Genomic DNA, 15,581 nt, shown 5'->3' on the forward strand with positions numbered 1-15,581 from the left:
TCAGACGGGCTTTTGAGTCACGCAAGGAGCCGGCACCATGAGGCACGAAGGCCGGGACTCGCACCCCTAGGCCTAAGCAGCCCCGGGCGGTGCCAGGTTGGCCCTACGCCCATCCAGTGGGGCCCGCGACCACCCCGCGCGCAAGAGGGTCGCCACCCCGGGGAGGGGCGGGGACGCCTTCCAGTAGTTGGGGAGTTGGGGGGGTTGTGGGGGTTATGAAGGGCCTTCTCGCTCGGAACCTGCCGTAGGGGCCAGCGAGCGAAGCTAGCGGCCTGGGCAAAAGCGAAGAGCAAGGTCCACTCCCCGGTCAGCGAGCGCGGACTCGGGAGGAGGCCTGGCTCTCGCCCCTGGGGGCGTTTCCTCAGAAGTGTCTGGGGAAAGAGGGTCCAAAGGTGAGGCTGCTGGTCGCGGTGGCGTTTCCTCGTCCCCTAACTGGAAGAGCTCTAGCGCTTGAGTCGCGCCTGTCCCGGGCGCCTGGTCCTCGCCGGAGACCCAGGGGAGTGAAACTCAAGCGCTTGGACCCCGCGTCTGCGTCCCCTGGGAGGTGACGTGGGGCGCTAAGGGCTTAGCCGCCTATTCCACCCATTCCCGGGTATCTACCCCGCGGTTAACCCGCGGCGAAAGAAACTTGGGAGACCGGCCTGCGCTCTTGGGAAGCCTCTTGGGCGCAGAAAGATACTCCCACCCGGCCCGGAAAGTGCGTCTGAGGCCTGACGCCGTTTTCACTCTCCAGACCAGGCTTGTGGGAAGGCATGGGGCAAAGAAGTCTCGCTTTCCCGCAGCGAGATCTGTGGTCACCCAGGCTCCCGGGCTCTGCCCGTGGGTCACGTGCCAGGGAGACCGCGGCCGAGTCCAGATCCGCCGACTTGCCCAGCGCTTCCGCTGGGTCGATGGCACCTCTGCAGGCATCCTAAATGCCCACTAGGGACGGGATGGTCCCCCTATCAGATGACCAACCAGCTCCCGGTGGCCTCTGTTGCATCCTCTCGGTGTCTGTTGCGGCTGGGGAGGGCAATCCAGAAGAAGATACCTTTGGGCAGATGACGAGTGACTTGAGTGGAAGAGACGGGATCTGATACCAACTACCCACAGCCTACTTCCCAAGGTGACTTGCTCCAAGATTCTCAGGCAATGGGCTGGCAAGGTGCTGACTAGAAAACCAAATTTCTCCACCTCACTACCCTGTAGGGTCTTTTGGCTGCTTCCTTTCTATTCCCTTTCCCCATGAGGTAAACCTGTTTCTCCAGATCTTATATATTGCTTAACTCAGTTGCTGTGACTTAAAATTAGAATACATTCCTCAGCATTCACAGGGGGTGATTGTAGAAATTCTGGCTGGAAATAATATCCGTTAGACTGAAGCTCTTAACTATACAAGTTGTTTTCCTGCTATTTCCTTCTGGAACAAGATGGAAATCCCCAGTAAAAGCCTGGAGTGACAGCTATTACTATTATGCTGTTCAGATCCAGTAGGGACAAAAACAACCCTCAATCCCACCCCGAATTGTCATTTTGTGATAACTTTAAACACCCTGACCTTTTTAAGATCCAGGTGGCATTTTATCCACACCTGATACCAAATTTTAAATGTTCATTTCACATTATCAATTGAGCTTATTTTCCTTAACCAAAGGAGTTGTTTCCTTAAACTTATTTCACATAACTAAACTTCTTCCTAATACATCATACTACCTACTCATCCCTGTCTTAGGGACACCTATATATATATTCACACACACACATATATATATGGCAATATTGCAAATTAACACTATTAAACTGTTATCTTTTCAGATATCTGAATTAGAGAGTAGGTTAAATATTTTCTAAGGCGGGGGGTTTATTTTCAATAAATTGGTTAAGAAACTATATTCTTAGACATAGATATCTTTATTGTTTATCAGAAATTCTGTACATTTTAAGTAAAATAAACATGGACTGGGGTTGCTTGGTAGCAGTGAGACTGTGGAGGGGCAGAGACAACATTGCCAGTATAGGTAATTTTCACCCTGAACACTGTGTGTTGTTTTCAAATTTTTCAATCCTTGTCCTATAGTTGCCAAGACTTCATCTCTGCAATGGATGTACATGTGTACAGGGTCTGGTTCTGAACCACCAAAAGACTGTGTACTGCAAATGACTCCAGTCTAGGGTTTGTGGAAATGTGGGTGGCCTGAGTCCCTTTTTGGAACGCATAAAGTTCTATGGTTTTGGAACCTCAGTCAATATGAGGCCCAAAGTAAATTCCACAAGTAACTTCCACTCTGGAGTGCACAGCAACAATTCCTGGCAGAGGTTTGTGAGTTAGATAGGATCTCCAGGTATGTAGTATGAAATGGTCCTAACTGCAGATCAACAGCCCCATCCTCCTAGGCAAGAAAAGAAGCAAACATCACAGATTTATCTCTTCCACACAACTAATCAATGAGGTTTTCTTTCTTCATTTTCTGAAAACAACAAAAATTCAAAACAAAATAGTATCAAATTTAGATGTGCAGAAATCAGGAAACGACCTTTTAAATTGAATGCAAATCATGGCTCATATACAATATATGCCAGAATTTCCTTGTCACAAACCAATACAGTAAAGATCAGCAATGCATCACACCACAATGTGAAAACAAGTGTGACTTCCCATTTAGTCTTAATTGCAATACAATAGTAAATCAGGTATAATGTCAAAGAAAGTATAATTTACTATGGGCAACCTGGCCTATATGATTATGTTTCTAAAATTCAGGGGAAATTTTAAAAGAAAATGTTTCCACAATGGCTAACCCATCTTTTTCTGACCATGAGCTTTTCTTAAGACTCACTGAGAAAATTAACACACATTAGGTCTAAAATGCTAATGGGCACTTTTTGCTTGGGACCTGCTTGCTGACCCCATTTCCCACTTTGAAACTAATACCCACAGGTTCTGCTACACACTCCTGCTGCAGTGAGAGCAGAAAGATTTGGAAAGAGGACAGAATTCTGTGAGTACACAGGAGGAGGAGGACAGATATACAGAAAAGATAAGAGCTCCCTCACCACCACTATTCCAAGGAAGAAAAAAAAAAAACAATAGCAACACATAATTGAAAGAATACAAAAGGAGAGTAACCTTAAGTTACTAAGTGGGTCTCTTCTCAATGTTTATTGAGAATTTCCACCCCTATTCTCAATTCCTGATTTGTGGGGAATAGGTCCACATAGCTCAAACCTATTTTCTGGAGAGCACAGAGGCTGGGGCATCGATGTCCTACAACTAATAGTTCTTTCTTAGCTCTGGAAACAAAACAGAATTGAAGACTCCTCTCCAGGCAGTCATAGTTCAAGATCTCTGGGCCTAGGATCCTGAAGGAAAAGCTTCCAAATCAGCAGAATTGAAAAGGGCTGCATCTGAAGAAAGTGTTTCTGGCACCCTTTGGAGTCTGTATGTGAACCTGTGGTGGGGGGGTCAGAGCCTAGGATTTCTTAGGACTGTGACCAGGACATGTGGGATACTATTAAAATCCTTTTCTAGAGGTTCTCCAGCAGGTCCAAAAGCTCCTCTTGCTAGGTTTTAGGAACTTAATGTAAAGCTGGGGCCTCAGCCTTGTCTCTGAAGTCTCCTTTTCTGTGGACAAAGAGAAATCTCCAGCGGAAGTAGCCAACCTTTATTCTCTAGAACTGAACAGCATTGCTCTCACTGACAAACCTGAAGAGAAAGTCAGCACGGTGGCATTTTCTTGCTTTTGAACACACCACCCACCAACTTACCCAGGGTGCTGCAGTGGGGATGACCAAGAGCCGGTAACATACATACGGGAGAGGAACTAGGACCTTACAATAAAAGTAGAACAAACAAGTATTATTCCAGCCCTCCTTTGCTTCCCTGCTTCTCCCCTCCCCCGACTTTGACTATCAGCCACCAGGGTCTCTTAGAAGACTCCCAGTTTCTGCTCTTAAACGGCTCCTTTTCCAAGGAGGAGCAAGGTCTGTTTCCTGATGTGGGGCCTCAGATGTTCTGTTATTGCAACTTAATTTTGTGCTGCCTCTTTTCAAAGATTATTTGGAATGAATTGTTTCTTTTGTTTAGTATCCAACAAACGACCTCTGCTAATCTTATATTTTATCTCCCTAACATATGGAAAAGCTATTTATTCTAGCCAATCACAATAAAGTGAAGAAAACCCCATTTTATGGAAAGGTATATATCACTAGTCTGTTGATCATTAAAGATATGATTACCAGTGAAAACCCTCTGAAGGTGGCACATTTATGCTTCCAGGAACAGATGGGGACACGCATTTTCCTTGCAAATACTTTTGAAATTGCTCTACTGGTAGCAGTATAAAAATGATATACAGATGCCAGGGCCGGCATGGCCAGGATGAGTGCGCCAGATTTACACAGTAAAGCCTTCACACTCGGGCTGTCAGTTTTGATTGATCTCTACTATACCTCAGGAACTTGTTGACTAGGTAGGGAAACAGTGCAAATAATTCACTGCAGCAAGTCAGATAATTCACACAACCAATCGGTCTGCTTCACTTTCTGGTTGTGACATACGAGCCTTTCCTACAAAGATGCATCATTTTCTAGCTTGAGCAATATTCAATGTCAGGGAAGAAAAGGTATTAAAGCCACACAATAGGAGTTGGGCTATTGCAAGATGAGAAGTTGTTTTGGTAATGGGGGCCAGATTCCGCTCTACTCTAAGTCCTACCAGAGCGTTCAGGCCCAATTGTCATTATCATATTGATTAAAAAAAAAGTTCATCATAGTGCAATTTTAGGTTTAACGCCAACGGATCGGGAAAGAGCAAAGAATTATCCCACAAAAGCACAACATTCTTACCGCAGGGACGTTTCCCTGTTCCAGTTCATTGATGGAGTTGATTAAGTTTAAATGAAGCAGACACTGGATAAAAGTAAGGGTATTGACCACTGGGCACTGCGATCCGTGCTTGAAAGGACCTGATACATGCAGAAAAGCAAGATTTGCTAAATGCTCTAATCTTCAATCAAATCTTACATCAATACAGACAAAGTTTGGTAATGAGAGATTCAATGAAGCATGCGGGAGAAAGAATTAATCCTCTTGGTCTAAACTGGCTTCAACTTTGAAGCTTGCTCCGAAGGAAAGACAGTTATCTAAATGCTAAATAAGAAACTTATTGTACTTTTCATGGCATGCTAATCTTTTGTCTATTTCATCTCTATTATGTGTATGCTCATAGATTGCAGTTGTCATGGTGATTATATTTAGCCACGCTCGGGGATGGTGGTGAGAAGCCAGGCACTGAGGTAGAAAAGACCCCCACGCAATCCACAGTACACACACACACACACACTCTCACGCACACACACACACAATGGGAAGGGGGAAAAGGAGACAAGTACCAGATCCCTCCCAGGTTCTTCCCACCAGGACTAAGGAGGCTTGGGCCTCCTGTCCCCAGAATGGTGAGGTGCCATCAGGATATGGAGTAGCATTTGGTAGTGGGGGTGGGGAGGGTGCCATGCATCCTTCCTACCTCAAACCCATTTCCTCATATATGTTCCCAGTTTTTAGTTCAGAGGCCCTTTCCCCCTTTATAGCTCCCCCTGTACCCAGTGCTGCAACCAACTAGAAGGAGAGGGCTGGAGGAAAGGAAACCAAGAGAAGCAAGGGCTCCAACACTAGCAGACTGGTCCCACATGGCTGTGCCTGGCTAGGAAGTCGTCTGATCCTGATTGCCAGAAGGGTTTGAATACCAGAAAGCAGCCCACGCAGCTCTGGTAGAGGTGGAAACTATAGGGTCACCAGAGGCCTTGGTGACCAAAGGTGACCCTGGGCCCTTTATGTGTTTTACAAAAGTTACCAAATTAAGACAGGATTATAACTGCTCAAGTCCTTGTCAAGGCTGAAAGGTTAGGAGCCTCAAATATGCCCTGGCAGTGTTGATGAAAAGCTTAAAAAGTAATAAAAGGGAGAAAAGACTGGGGAAAGTAACATGTATAACTCTTATTAAAGAGAAGAGCCACCGAGAGGTTGTGAACTTGAATAACTGTTTGAACTTTAATTTGTTCATTAACAGGATTTGCCCCTCACTGCGAATGTTATTACTTCCCTTTGCCGCTCAGCAAAACTCTGGGCATAATGAAAGAGTCTGGCAAAAAGTTAAATGCCTGGTAATTAATTCATTTAATTGAAAGAGGGGGAAGAGAGAAACAGAGGTCCCAATGCAGAGCAGAGGTTGGAAGAGGGGGCAAGACTAAAATCTGCATGTAGGCCCTTTCTAAGGCCAACCACCCATGGAATAGAGAGGGCTGGTCTCTGATGAGGTCTCTTCAGCAAAATTAATGCCAGCAGCACCCTGAAGACCCTCTTTTCAATGCTACCTGCTCCTGGTCCAAATCCCTACCAGATTTTAGCCAGGGACTACTTTGGGTGATGTGTTATGATGGTGTAGATGGGAGAAATTAAAAAAAATATATAGTATTATATAAACTATATATGTGTATAAATATATTCATAAAATCTTTCATTAAAAAGGGTGGACTCTTGCTTTCTTCCTTCCCGTCCCATAGGCTGGACCTCTTTGGCCATCATCTGCTTCCAGGCTAGAGTGAAAAGGATAGTGTCAAGAGCAGGATAAAATCTGCATGTTTGCATCTTAATCAGCTTTATAGCATCATGCTTTCTTTCCTTCCCACCCCAGCAGATAATTTAAATAAACCCAGGAGATAAAAAATGAAATACACTCATTGTCCTTGGACAATGCCTTGCCTCTAATGTCCCCGAGCCTATCTTTCCCTTGTCACTTATTTCCATCCTATGTTTGTTAACCACTGTATACAATCCCCTTTGTGTGCATTGTGCTTGCAAGCAATGAACTATTCAGGTACCTCAAAGCCATGTTGCTCTTGCAGCCAAATGAGAGAAAAAAAAATTGAGAAAATCATGATAGGTCAGGTTATTCTTACCTATTTAATATGTTTAAGGCCTACCACAGGATTTCCTACTGTTTTTAAAACTAGTGTTCATATAATCAGTGTGATTTTGTTTCTGTTCTCCCCCATGCCCTCAACTGGGATTGAACCCAGGACTCTCTACCACTGAGCCACATACACAGCCTTTTTGATTTTGAGACAGGGTCTCATTAAGTTGCCCAGGCTAGTCTTGAACTTTGATCCTCCTGCATCACCAGGCTTACAGGCACACACCACCATGCCTGGCTCAGTGTGATTTTTTAAAAAAAATACAATTATCTACCATGTACTCTCCCATTACAAAATAACATTAAGTATAGGGAGGAAAAAAAAAAAAAAGAGGTGGCAAGAGAATTTGAAACCATACAAATGTATTCTCTAGAATCCAAAACTATTTCCCTAGGTTTGTGTTTTTAATTAAATCACTTCTTATCCCCAGAGAAAGGACAGAATTTTAACATCCAAATTACACTATCACCAAATAAAGTCATCAAATTGCCTGGCTGGGTCCTCCCCACTTATCCCAGTGCCTCTTGTTATGACAATCCTAACTGAACTCCATAAAGCTATAAAGGATCTGTACTTGTGTGTCCTAGAAAACTGGGGGCATCAGAAGAGAAGAAAACCAGAGGTAGACTCCTGGATCTGAATTAACAACAGAAAGGTTTTTTAAAGGGGCTACTTTATAAGCTGAAGCAAGTTATTGGGCTTATTTAGCATCAAAGCTACGTCCCACCTTTTATAAAAGTCTCTGGATACTGAGTGAACTCAAATTTTCCAAAGTTGTGGATCCATCCTAGTTTTATTCTAGACATCTGACACTAAATATTAGGAGTCTACAAACAAAACAAAACAAACAAAAAGCTCCCTCTCACTCCACACTGTGGAGCCCTAAGCTGTAAAGCAGCTTAGGAGATAAGGTCTGGTAACCCTGCCACTATCCTAATCTAGACCCTGATCACCTTACACATGCTTGAGTGAGTTTCTTCCTTCCTCCAAGACAGACTTCAGAGAGCCTTGAGATTAACTATCCTAAATTCCCACTTTACTGAAAGTCTTGATAGTTCTGATTGTCTAAAACAGCCCCAGGTCTTTGAATTGGCCTCAAGCCTCCTCCCTATCATCCCCATGGGCACTAATTGGCCTTCCTGGTTTGTTTTGCACCACTTGCCTATACAAGGTAAAATAATTCTTTAAGTAGACAGCTCTCTCATTGTCCCCTGAAAACATCATGTGAATTACCTATTTTATTGAAGGTGCCAAAGCACCATATTAGGTAATACCAACATTCTCTTATTTAATCTCTTCAATTTCATGTAATGGATACAGTTTATCAATTTTAAGGCTGTAGAAACTGAAGTTAAAGTTAAGATACTAGTCCAACCAAGATCTCACAGCAGGGCTAGGATTCATATCATTCTCAGTCTGGTTTGAAGGCTGGTATACTTCCTGTTCTGGCACACTCCTACCCCTGCTGTGCTGTGTTCTGATCACTCCTCCCTCTTGCCATCTAGGCTGACTTCTTGGTTCCACCCCTCATATCTGAATCCTGCCTCATTTGCAATTTCAGAAATTCCCATTTCTGTCCTGAAACCTATTGCCATCACCCTAGTTCTTGGCTGACTGATGAACTCTTCATTATCTGCAGCATTCACTTGATACCATTTTTTGCCCTATATTGTCAGTTTTCTTTTTATTTGATCCCTTCCAGTGTAAGTTCCTTTAAGAGGAGAATTTGACATGTATTTCTTTATATTTCTCCCTCATTCTCCAAAGCCTAATAATATAGCTCCGATTTGTTATGCACTCACCTCATGCACAATAATCCTTACAAGTAGATACTGTTATTACCATTTTGCAGATAAAGAAACTAAGGCTCAGAGAGATTAAGAAAATTTGTCCAAGTCACTCAGCTAGTAAGCAGCAGATTTGATAGTCAAACACTGTCTGAATCCAATACCCCTTTTTCCTTAGTCAATACATTGTATTGGCTCAAATATATGATACTTCACACAATGTGAATTAGTGAAATATCATTGTGTAGAGGACACTTAACAAACCTGCAGAAAATACCCCTGTAACCATAACCTTGGAGAAGGGGCACTATTTTTACTTTTCAGTAGGGTGAATCCTGAAACTCAATAGAAGGGTGAGTATACACCCAGCCAGGACATTCCACTTTCCCTACCTTTCTAGGAACTATGCCCCTATGTTAGTGGAAGCCAATGATCCTGGAGGCAAACTGCCTTCCCCTACATCCTTGTTATCTTTTAAATATACAGAGGAAAGTAGGAGATAATGAAAGATACAAAAAGTAACTTTTAAAAATGGCTTATAAGGGGTGAGAGTCTTGGTTCTTCAGCAGAAATGGCCTGCTGCTATGGGAAAAATAACCACTTTTTTTTTTTTTTTTTTTAAGAGATAGGATCTCAGTGAGTTGCTTAGTGCCTCGCCTTTGCTGAGGCTGGCTTTGAACTCAAGATTCTCCTGCCTTAGCCTCCCCAGCAGCTGAGATTATAGGCATGGGCCACCACACCCAGCCAAAATAACCACTATTTTAAAAAAATGTTCATAACTGACCAATTAAGTCAATATGTACAAATCAAATTAGCTTCATGTTGTCTTCTAAGTCATGAACATGGCAATGAGGTTTAATGAAATTGCTAAGAGAAGAAACTTCCATAGTATAAGTATCAAGGCCTAAAAGCCTGGCCAGTTCTCTCCACAAGCAGATTGTTCCTTCAGTGCCAATGTGGAAGAACTGAGCTTGATAGTATTAAGAGAGCTATCAGGTTTCTTTTCATGCAACAGGTCTTAGGAAGTGTCAAAAAAATTTCTTGATGTAGTACTTCTTATGAATCCATGCTAATACTAGTCTATTTTCCTACACTCCCAAGTGTATTTCCATCTTCATTTATATTTTTGTTCAAATATCTGGACACTTCAAACCTTACCTTAACCTACAAAATCCGTGTGGCAGTACAAAAAACCCTGCACATGCACAAAACTTAATAAATCAAGTTCTTCCATTTATTTCATCTCAGATGAAGCTCAAACTACCCTGTAAAGTACTGGCTATTACTATTGTATATATTTTGCCTATGAGGAAAACTGACATGTCTCAAGTAATACAACTTGTACATGTAAACCTACTTCCTACTCCTGATCCAGGATTCTACAACCCTGATACTTTGCAATATTAGGGAAATTGCCCACCTATTCTATGGTCTGGAGCTACATGTGAATTTTGTAAATCTAAAGCCAGGAATATCTCTATGTGAAATAAATGAGCTTCAAGCTATACCTAATCAGACTTCTATTATAACTACCTGAACCACACTAAGAGTTCACTTGACCTAACTCCTAAAGCTGTAAACACTACATAAAACTTTTAATATTTAAACTCTAATTTAAAAATATTTGGATTACTCTTAGATTTATAGATGATGGACATGGCTAGGCTATCTCAACTTTCATTATTTATGGAGGATTTGCTGGGTAACTGGTCATCCCTTATACTCCTAACAGAAGCTGTTTTGTCTACCTAATGGCCAAACAATGCAAGGTTTTTCCATAGGAAAAAATAAATAAAATTGAGTTTGACCACTTTGTTAATGACCATTTAGTTAGGTATACATCCCTGGTCTCCAGGGCCCACCAGGTCTACATGCCCTGATATCTGGGCAATATCTAAGCTCATCAATGGAGACAGGACTAAAAGTTCCAGACTTTGTAAGTTGCTGAAATAAGGACATTCTTTTTGTCTCAACTCCAACTTTGGCTAATCTCTATATTCAATCTAACTGGTGCAAAAGAAGGGAACTTACTTGTTGCTCTGAGACTACTGCCCTATTTCTTTGTCTGCTGGCTGACCTTCCCTCTGTAAGAGCATGTGCATTTGCAGCATTTGGTTTAAGCAGGAAAGCTCTTTCATCTTTTTCCACTGGCCTGGATCTCCCTTGATCATTATGGTCTGGATTCCTGCTAATCACTAATGATCTCTTGGCCCTCTACATAATTTGAAAAAGGCATTAGACCTGAACTCTTAGAAAAGTCCTACTCAGCTAATTATATTCTTTCTGCTTTTCTTATTTCTCCATACAGTCTCAGTTGCAGTTGAAATTGCATTATTTCCTCAAGTTTTAAATAGTTTTCTGATGGTTTTGGAAAACAACTATAAATCATCCCCACAAATGAATTCAACTAATTATAGTTCAAAAACCCCACAATTTACCTCTCTTCTTTTTGACTCTTTTCCTTTGGTCTTTCTAACCCGTCTCCCGAATTCTGGTCTTAAATATCATAATAAGTTTGTTTGTTTGTTTGCTTAGGAACTGGAGACTGAACTCAGGGACACTTTGCCACTAAAGTACATGACCAGCCTTTTTTATTTTGAGACAGGGTCTTGGTAATATTGCTTAAGTCTTCATAAGTTGTCCATGCTGGCCTCAAACTCATGATCTTCCTGCCTCAGCCTCCTGAGTCACGGGGATTACAGGCATGCACTACCACTTCCAACAAAAGTTTAAATTCACTAGGTTAGGAGTTTCATTATTCTGTTTTGTACAGGAGGTAGCATACTATTAACTTACAACAGTACGATATAATTCTACCACATATGTACTTTGGGGTATATATTCACAACTAATAATAATAATTTATACATGTTTTAGCTCACAGGTTAGACCTAACTTGTAGTCTAAGAATGGCTGAAATTTTTATAATGGAATGCCTTGTTTACTGGACAGAATACAAGTTAAGTTTGATTCTTAGCTGGGTATGATTCTTCTATATTTCAAGGAATGTACAGCACCAATTCTGTGGAACTATATAAGGCAATCCCAATTTTAGCCATGATACGAGTGAATTTCATATTTTAGGACTAAAAAGGTTTTAAAGTCATACCAGAATTGTGAACGCTCATTAAATTCAGGATTGACCAACAAAATGCTTGAAAATATAACCTTCTGAAGTAATATGTCTCTATATAGCACACTGATGCACTATATATATGTACATGGCTGTTAAAATAGTAATTCATTGACAAACAGAATTTTTAGTCCAAATAAACACTGTTGTTAAAGCTCTTTCTTGGTAGATTCTCTTATTCCAATAGTGCTGCAATTGTTCAAACTATGTTGGTACAATGACTCTAGAACTAGTGTAAAATCTATTCAAGAAATTCATCTAATTGTCTTTCAGCTTGTTTTGACCTCAAATTATATTGGCCTGTCTTGATCACCTACCTTCTTCAGGGCACTCAAGGTCTCTAAAGAAAGCTATCCCCAAGTGTTTTTTTTTTGTTGTTGTTGTTGTTGTTTTTTAAATAAGATGTGCTGTTGGTGCCAAAAACAGTTCCCAGTGAAAAGCTCCAAAAGAGGTTTGAGTAATGAAAGCATCTTTCCAAAAAGTGAAAGCCTTTTAAGATTACTACTTGGATAAGGACGCACTAAAACATGTTTGTAAGTGCTGGTATCATTGTTAAAACAGCACAAAATTATTGTTAAAGATAAAATTATTCCTAATATCTTGGCTTTTGTTATTGTACTTCACAAAATTTTATAGTAATTAGCTGTATCTTTCAGATTTCACACAAACATTTTGATTTTCAAGGATCTAAGCATTGTTTTGAATGATCTCAAGCATTACCCAAGAAAAATTATAACCACAAATAATTGGAATAAATATATTGGGAGTGTTTTCCTATTTTTATTAATCCAATGAATTTTAATCAGGTATATGCAAGACTATGTGGGATGTGTTCTGCTTCCATGACTTAATTGTTAGTAATTCTTATTTCAAGTTGTGGTAAAAAAAAAAATGCGGTCTAGTTTTCATTAAAAATATGGCGCTTTCACTCACATAAAACCAGTCAGTCCAACATATCACATAAGAAGTAAGACCTTTTAAAGAAAATTTTGCTTTCCAAAATAACAAACCCTTTCAATCATGTAAGTTCTTTAAAAAATTGTTTTAAAAGTTTTAAGGACAAAAAAATCATGGCACTGTGAATAAACATGAACTAGAGAAAACTTTCTGGTTCCTATTGTTTTATTCCCTTGACCTACTATTTAAGGTAATTAATACAATTTTCCATCAGTACAAACAAACAGTTTTAAACTCTTTCCTAATAATATTGAGTTTCTTGTAGCTAGGAAAAATATACATATTTTAGTTACATTTTTGCAATTATGTATTAAATAACTATAGAAATCACATTCAGTAGCAAAGTGGAATGAAGTATCTATAATAATAAATAGTGAATAAATACTGAATGGATAGATGGAGAAAAATAAAAACATATCTTGGGTCAATATATATGAAAAACTGATTCCCACAGGTTAGCCTCCCACAGGATTTGGCCCAGGTAAATACAGTTTCTTGTTATTATATCATATTGAGTGTACAACATTTACTTAGATTTGGATTTGACTTTTCCAGTTATCCCAGTTTTTGAAAATGTTTGGTCTCATAAATGAAGCTCTCCCACTGACTCACTATGGACTATTTAGGAGGTCAGATAACATCTCTGCTTCTCAGTTTATATCCTAGAATAGGAATAAGAGAAAACCCTCCTCCTTCCTATGGGGACTTTTGTGAATACATTGATAAATACCTACAAAATGATAAATGCTACTATCTCGTTCAGCATTTTGAAAGATGTCAACCAAACACAAAATATTTTTAGTGTGTGAATTAAAATGCCTCTTACTGATGGCCTCAGATGTTTTGTTGCAAGATACTGTGTCAAGAACTGGTTTATATATTATCTGTCCTTCCAGCACGCACTGACATCACACTTCATAATAGCTTGGTATGATGATTGCTGTCAAAATCGCCTGCATGGAAACATCCTTGCCCTAGATTGATATAATGTATTAGCGTGACAGAAAACTAAAAAAACTAAGGACCTCATGCAAAGGCAGGCTCTGAGCACAGGGGATGGAAGGGCATGCTACCAGTGAGCTGAAAGGCCTCAATTCTTCTAGTGTTCTAATTTACCAAGGGAATGAAGACTGCCTGGGGCTCTCGTGGGCGGGGTTGGGGGCCGCCAGACAAGCAAAGGTCGGCGATAGGAGTAGGACAGTATTTTTTTTCCGAATTCGAATCCCATTCAGAGACAGGCCTTTGGGTCTCTCTTCTCCATGACCATCAAAAATGGCACTCACTTTTTCTGGGAACTGAAATCGAGGCGAGGGGTCGGAGGGCGCGACCGTCCCTGGGTAGGCTGGGGTCGGGACTTGACACTTCGGCTTAACCTTAGCGGACGCTCCGGGATCGAGGGCCGACGCTCTCGCCGAGTTTCACAGCGCGTAGCCCGCTGCCCGGGTCCCGCGCCCGGCGACCTCGCGTCGCCTCGCAGGCCGACGTGCCGGGTCGGCCCCTCCACGCCCTCTCCTAAGGTTCGCGGAGGCCACGGCTTCCTCCGAGTCTGCTTCGCTCCACAGGCCGCCTCCCCAGCTGCGGCGCGAGGACCTGAGTTACCCAAGCCACAGACAATGCCCCCAGGAGCCGCGACGCCTCGGTGCTTCCCTAGCCCCAGACCCGGAGCACGAAGGGGCACGCGTCCGCCCCGCGGGGAAGCCCGGCCGAGAAGCCTCCAGAGGTGAGATCCCGCGCACGCGAGCACCCGCCCCCCAGCAGGGCCCCTGCCCGAGGGAGACTCTCACCTCAGAAACACGGGCGCTGCCGCCTGCAGGGGCAAGAGAGCGGGTGGGGAATGCCCGCGCCGGCCCGGCCGCGCGGGAACCTCGCTGAGAAGGGTGCACGGGCTCCAGCCAGGGAGCTGCGCCCCAGCCCGCAGCGCCCGCGCCGCCCGGGCGCCGCCTCCTTGGAAGGGAGGCCTCTACCGTCCGGCCCCGGACCTGCAGCCCTCTGGCGCGCGGCCCCGCCCCCGGTCCCGCCCACTGGCCTCTTTTCCCTTTCCTCCTCCCTCCCCTCCTCTCAGCCCGCGGGGCGCAGTCGTCCCTCTCCGGGAGACGAACGCGAAGCGACGTGGAAACCCTTCCACCAAAGTGAGCTGTGATATCCTTTTGATGGCTATAATTTATTCCAAATCGTCTCTGGACTGAAACGATCAATTAGCAGCCTGAAACGCACTGTGAAGTAAATTGTCACACTATTACAGGATGGTTATCATATATTTATAAGGTGTGTTTTCTGCAATCAGAACCAACAAGGTGTTGAGCAATCAGTCATAAACGCACTTCTTCAAAAAAGAGAGGGAGAGAAGCTTCAGCATTGTTTGGCAGGGAAAATCCTTCATGACAGTTATCCCTCCACCCAATGATGTTTCATCTTGGCAACTGGGAAGGCAGTGAGGCGGGACGGGGGTGGGGCGAGATCTGAAACGACTCTGCCACGCGTGAGTCCCAGGGAACTACGGGTAGCTGAACAGCCCCCAGAGGAGAGGTTTCTTTGTGGTGTAAATACGGATCAGGTGGAAGCATCTGTCTTCCTTCCCATGCTCAAGCATAATATCTTACTCTGTTTCTAAACTTCTAACAGAATTATTTGCATTCTACACTTAATTTTAAGTCTCGTGTCTTCTTCCTCAGGTCCTCTCTCTACTATTTAGGTGATGATGTACTACTAGAGATTGTGTCAGGCTCATGTAGTTTTCCCATGGAGAGATAGTTG

At 42.6% G+C, this 15,581-nt stretch overlaps 1 long non-coding RNA gene across 2 annotated transcripts in view; it reads right to left on the reverse strand.

Moving 5' to 3' along the window:
• Positions 1 to 14,800, reverse strand: part of LOC306668989 — an 18,482-nt gene extending 3,682 nt beyond the window's left edge. The window contains exons 1-4 of one of the 2 annotated variants that reach the window (XR_013765994.1): positions 14,612 to 14,800; positions 14,111 to 14,402; positions 4,825 to 4,943; positions 3,745 to 3,807 (exon numbers count right to left, since the gene is read on the reverse strand). This is a non-coding gene — a long non-coding RNA (uncharacterized lncRNA). The remainder of the gene's footprint in view (positions 1 to 3,744; positions 3,808 to 4,824; positions 4,944 to 14,110; positions 14,403 to 14,611) is intronic. The other variant, XR_013765993.1, reaches the window with a different exon arrangement.
• Positions 14,801 to 15,581: the final 781 nt, after the last annotated feature.

This window comes from Sciurus vulgaris, assembly GCF_902686455.1.
Source record: "Sciurus vulgaris genome assembly, chromosome: 1".
Taxonomy (NCBI): domain Eukaryota; kingdom Metazoa; phylum Chordata; class Mammalia; order Rodentia; family Sciuridae; genus Sciurus; species Sciurus vulgaris.